The following is a 6,565-nucleotide window of genomic DNA, read 5'->3' as shown; positions in this document are numbered from 1 at the left end:
GTGTGTGCCACTATTTTTCCACAATGCCTCCAATATGTCATTTTTCATTTTTGTGTCATTTATCAATTTAATCAATCTGATAGATATGAAAGGATATCTGAGTTGTTTTGATCTGCATTTCTCCAATCAATAATGATTTAAAGTATTTTTGTGGTTATATATAACTTTGATTTCTTTATCCAAAAACTGTCTGTTCATATGTTTTGACAATTTATTAATATAAATTATTAAGGCAAAAAATCCAACAAACCTTTTGGGACATGATATACAAGTGTGAGCTATTATAAATTTCCACCTCAGTGTCTTCTATTACCTCAAATCAACATACCTAAAACAAATCTTTCCACTGAAAGCTACTTTTATAAACTCCACAGCTTCTACAGACAGATGGTGCAGTGAATTATGTTCTAGTCTTGAAGGAAGAATTGTGCTCAAATTAAATCTTTGAGAACTTATTAAATGTGTGACCTTTGGCAAGTCATTTAATATCTCTAGACCAGTTTCCTTAACAGTAAAATTAGAGTTTGAACTAGGCATGCTGGCAATAATGGATATAGTACTTGCAATATTAAAGTAAAAAAGACCTGAGTTTGAATCTTGTTACTACATTTGGGACTCAGACGGAATAACTTTGTTTACCCATAGTTTCCTTATTTGTAAAATGGGTATAATAATCTATAAGCATTATTTTAAAGAAAGGAAAATTATATGCAATGCATTCCTTTTCAGCAAATTATTCTCATTCATTTAAGATATCTGATATGGATCAACATGGTTACCTTGGGAAAATCTATATTAATCCTATAAATGAATGAAATTTATTAGGTTTTACAGATTGATATCATATATCTAAGGTTTGAGGGTCCTAAATCTTCCCAAATGCCTACCAGATTTCAAGTCAAGAAGTTCCATCTCTACATTTATAGTTTTATTTTTTTTTTAATTTTGCTATTATGAACACATTTTAAATAAGCTTAAATACCATTTGGCATTTCTCCTAACCCAAAGGACATATTTTATCACTTTTTTTGCAACCCAGGATCCCAGCTTAAGACTTAGAACCCACAGTCTGAGAAATGATGAAACCAAGTCTAGGATCCAGTCCTCAAGTCAGGTCTTAGGCTCATACCTAGATTTTGCTTTTTACTGTTAAGAAGTTGTCTCTCAGTCCCTTGTTTCAGGGTCCCTTAGATATCATGAAAAGAGTGCAAGGCTCAAAAGACTCTCAGCAAAGATTCCACAAGAGCAATCATGAAAAAAAAAATAGGGAGACTTAGACCCTCAGATTAAGGAAAGAAAGGTCCAGGCTTTGGCTTTGGCTACTCGTAAGAGTTGAGCAAAAGGAGGCATGTGGGCATTACCATGAGGCTCTTTCGGGACCAGCAGTTTCACTGGGTCCAAAGTTTCTTTTAAGATCATACCAAGCTTGGATCTGCAGCTACCCTACAAAGTACTATGATCCTGAAAACACTCATTTCATGGCAGTATTGAAGTTTGCTACAGAAGAATGTAAAGTTCCTATAGCAACAAGTGCTATAATTACAAATGATGGAATAAAAATAAATCCTGCACAAACTTCTAGGAATGTTTTCCTAAAGCATGGGTCAGAATCCCAATTAATTCCTGACATCATGTTGGGAGTTGTTAATATCTGCTATTGAGATATATATATATATATATATATATATACATATATATATATATATATATATATATATATATATATATATATATATATATATATAAACACTGGAATCAGGCTATCTACAATTTTATGTACCTACTTAGATAAGGGCACAAACCCTTTACATGAAAGCAGCAATATATTCTATGAATAAAACAGAAGCATTTAGAAAAGAAACAACGTCTCCACTGTTACCTCACTCCATTTATGAGTTTGAATTTAATTGGTAATAAAGAGATTATATTACTGAGAAAAAAAATTCTTTACCACTAAAAAAAGTAAATTAAATTTCTTTGAATTTCAAAACATATTTCAATCATAGATTAAGTCATTTGTTTCTGAGTTACAAATAAAAATTGTGTGAGAACATAGAAAGATATGAATATATGTATATAATATACATATATTTACATATAGTTTAGGATAAGAATAACAGAGAAACTGATTAACGCTTGAATATTTATGTTTATTATCATTTGTATTTCTAAATCTCAATTGATTCCAATTTTTCATTTGGATTTTCAGTTAACTCAGAAGTAACATCAAATGAACTATGAATCTACTCTATGGAAAATTATATCTCACACCAACTAATTTATTTTTCTGCAGAATCAAATACATATACTAGTAGGAATTTACAGTAAATTTAATATATCTCTTGCTGAATTAAATTCCTTCATGATTATATTCTAAGCACTCTCATAATAATTGAGATCTTTTGATGTGAATAGTTCTGCATACTCTTTAATGTTCTGAACCAAAAGTTTAAGAGGTCTGACAGAGATATGCATCAGGTTAAGCAACATGATCACTGAAAACAGAATTATCAAGTAAAAAATGAAGTGATACAAAAGAAAGAAAGGAGACAAGTAACATTAGAGATCCACAAAATACAGAAGGAATTAGAATGGGGCCAAATAGGTAGAAATGAAGAAAAATAAAGCAGAAACAGAGTATAGAAATAATACTTTATTGTAGAAATAAGCAGCAAAAGTGAGTCAATTATATATTCCTTAAACTACTGTAGATGAAATATATTCTATGCCAGTGATGGCAAAACTTTTAGAGGGTTGAGTGGTGATAGAAATGTCCTCAGGTACACAGTAGGGAGAGAAGCAGCCCAGCGCTGCATTCCTCCGGCTTTCTACTAACTAATTCTAGGGAACTCTGTGCTGGGGCAATGGTGTGCATGCCCAAAGAGAGGGCTCTGAGTGCTCCTTCTAAGCGTGCCATAGGTTGTCTACCATGGTTCTATGTCTTCCTAAAATCCCTATAAGGAAAAGAAGAAATAAACCCTTAGAGAAAAAATGGATTATAATAAGAAAGTGTTAATTCATAAGCATGTTATTTAGTATGTTAGTTGGAATATATTACGTAAAATGAAGCCTCATAAAAAAGCACCTTAAAATTTTTGTTACTTTGTAATCAAATGCAGCTGACAAAAATAGCTATTTGGCCAATGAATAAATTCATATCCTAAACCAAAATTTATAAGAATATAAGCTATTCCCCAGTTGATAAAAGGTCTAAGATATGAATAGTTTTTGACAAAAGGATAAAAACTGTATCTAGCTATATTTTTAAAATACTCAAAATCGACTTCCGGTTAAGATGGCGGCTTAGAGAAAGCTAAAGTTCAGATCTCCGGAAAACCCTTCCCGACCGATCTCAAACTATAAGCTCCTAAGGCGCTGAAATTCAAAACGATCAACAGCACAGACCCTGGGAACCCTCCTCCTGGACCTGGACCCGGTTCAAAAGGTACGGCTCCCCTCAAAAGCCAGAACCCGAGATCACTCGGACCTCAGGGGTAGGAGTGCAGAGTCCAAGGCTCCGGGAAGCCGCAGCCCAGCCCCGCTCAGAGAGCGGGGTCCTCGGAACAACAACCCTCAGGGCCTTCTACCCGAGTCCCAGTGAAAGTTACTGCCTGGGGCTCCCGCTGCAGAGAGCTGGTCGAAACAACAGCAACCCTCAGGGCCTTCTATCCGAGTCCCAGTGAAAGTCATTGCTCCCCCGGCAGAGAGCAGGGTCGAAACAACAGCAACCCTCAGGGCGGGCAAGACAGCCTCACGGGCTGGATCCTGCTATCCAAGTCTCAGTGAAAGTCCTTGCCCTCGGAGCTTGGGGAAGCTGCAGCCCATCCCCCCGCAGGCCGATGAAACAGCCTCACGGCCAGCGATTCTGAAGGCAACTTCCGGAAAGTGAGCCGGGGGGAGAGTGTGGCCTCCTGGTCCGACCCTTCCATTCCAGTTCCAGTGAGGCATATTCAGTTTAACCCAGGGAAAGCTCATAGAACCATCTGCCCAGGACTAAAGCCTCTGAACACCAGACAGAGATAAGAAAAGCTAATCCTCCACATTCAGAGATGGCAAACTCCACAGAAGCACAGAAGCCCCAAAATACCAAGAAAAATAAGAAGAAAGGGGCGACTTTGGACACATTCTATGGAGCCAAAATACAAAATACAGAGCAGATAGAAGAAGATATACAAGAAAATGCTCCAAAATCTTCCAAAGGAAATAAAATACTCAAAATCATCATTATTGATTAGAGAAATGCAGATCAAAACAATGCTGAAATATCATCTCAAACCTATCAGATGGGGTAATGGATAAAATGGCAAAATGACAAATGTTGGAGGGGATATGGAAAAGTGGAGATAATCTTGTTAGAATTGCAAAATGATGCAGCCATTTTGGAGAGCAACCTGGACTTATGCCCAAAGTGTTATATACTTGTATATCCTTTGACTCAGTAATGCCATTTTTAAATTTGTTTCCAAAAGTGATCAGGGTAAAAGGAAAAGAACTTGAATTTTCTAAAATATTTATAACAGCACTCTTTGTGGTGGAAAAGAGGTGAAAATTGAGGAGATGACCATTGAAACTAGAAAATGACTAGACATGCCATGACATATCATTGTGATGGACCATTCTTGAACAATCAGAAATGATGGTCATGTTTAATTAAAAAAAACATGGAAAGATTGACATGAAATGAAGAATAAAAATAGCAGAACCAAGAGAAAAAATATCATACATAGTAACAGAAATTTTGTATGAAAAATAACTGTGAATAACCACCTCCAGGAAAAAACTGATAAATTAAAATATCCTTGATATTCTTTTATGTGTGTTTGTGTGTGTATTTGCCAAAGTGATGCCTTCTCTAGTGCAGGGAGGAGAGGAGAGAAGAGGAAAGAGACAGAGAGAGAGAGACAGAGAGAGACAGAGAGAGACAGAGAGAGAGACAGAGACAGTGACAGAGACAGAGACAGAGACAGAGACAGATGCCTGAGAACTTTAATGTCACAGGGAAGCAAAGAAGTAATTTTAAAAAGTCTAAGAAGTGAAAGAAGGAGCAATGTAATTATATCATCAAAAGATATTATTAGGTCTAACATATCAGAAGCATCCTGATCAAACTGGTCAACCATTTCTTTTCGTAATGTGCCTTCCATGAGTGTGCTACATGTGGTGCTGGTGCTATGCTCCTATGCTAAATACACTATATATGACACCCAGGTAAACCCAGTGATGGTACTCCCTCCAATCCAGAGGTAGAGCTGAGCCTCAATATATAATTAAGATCATGAAGAAAGTCTCCCCAAATTAAAATCCTGACCCTCAAAAGCTATTTCAGCAGAAGGGAAGATGAAAATGCAACCTCAGAAGAGGGCAGCAATGCAAAAACAGAAATGTGGAAAACTCAAAGGCAAATATGAAAGGATATCAAATCTAAAATAAACTTGAAAAGCTTCAAGAAGAAAAATTACAAAGGAAATAATGGAAAAAGTAAGTAGCTTAGAGTAAAAACTTAGTGATGAAAATCGATTCCTAAAGACAAGGAAATACAAAACTATGAGCAAGAGAATAGCTCTATGAAAAAGGAAGTTCCAATTCTCAAAGAAAAAAAAAATTACTCCCTAAAAATTAGAATTGGACAAATGAAAGCCAATGACACCCTAAGATAGCAGGAAAAAATGAAAACAATAGGAAAAAAACCTGAAGTATCTGATTGGAAAAAGATAAACTAAGAATCCTGGACTTTTGGACTTCCTGGAAATAGTGATTAGAAAAAAATCCAGAACACAATATTGTAAAAAATTATCATGGAGAACTTCCCTAATGTTTTTTGAATAAGAAGGAAGAATTAAAATTGAAAGAATCTACCACCACCACCTAAAACTGTCATATTTAACAAACCCAGGAACATTATAGCCAAATTCCAGAACTACTAGGCCAAGGAGAAAATATTGAGAAGAGAAAGAAAACAAAACAATTCAAATATTCTGGGGCCAGAGTCAGGATTACATAGGACCCAGCAGCTTCTACATCAAAAGACTGAAAAGAAAGGAACTGATATTCCACAAGGCAATCACCTACTAAATAAACCTAAACATAATATTCCTGGGGGAGAAAGGCACAATTAATGAAAGAGATGAATTCTAGTCTTTGCTGATGATGGGACCATAGGTGAAAAGAAGAATCCATGATGAAATTCAATCCTTAAGAGAAGCATAAATGGTAAAAGGAAAAGAAAAAAAAATCTCAAGGAATTCAATGGGGCTAACCCAACTAGGATAGTTAAGATATACATAATAAAAGAAATACTTAAAGCACTTAAGATACTTAAGGTAATAAAGGGAAACAATGGGGTTAAACTGGTTGAATTACTACAAAAGGTGATAACTAAGATACTTAAGATATCTAAGACAACCTAATACACAGTATTGACTGCAAGACAAAAGGTAAGGGTTTAAAAAAAAAAAGATATCTATGACACTTGAAATAACTAAGGCACTTAAATTACTTAGGATACTTAAGAAATAAGAGATGCTTATGAAATTTTTCACTATTAGGGCAGTAAACAGCAACATAC

The sequence above is a fragment of the Monodelphis domestica genome, chromosome 8, assembly GCF_027887165.1.
Source record: "Monodelphis domestica isolate mMonDom1 chromosome 8, mMonDom1.pri, whole genome shotgun sequence".
NCBI classification, from domain to species: Eukaryota; Metazoa; Chordata; class Mammalia; order Didelphimorphia; family Didelphidae; genus Monodelphis; species Monodelphis domestica.
The sequence above is the reverse complement of the archived record's forward strand: the minus strand, read 5'-3'. Positions refer to the sequence as shown.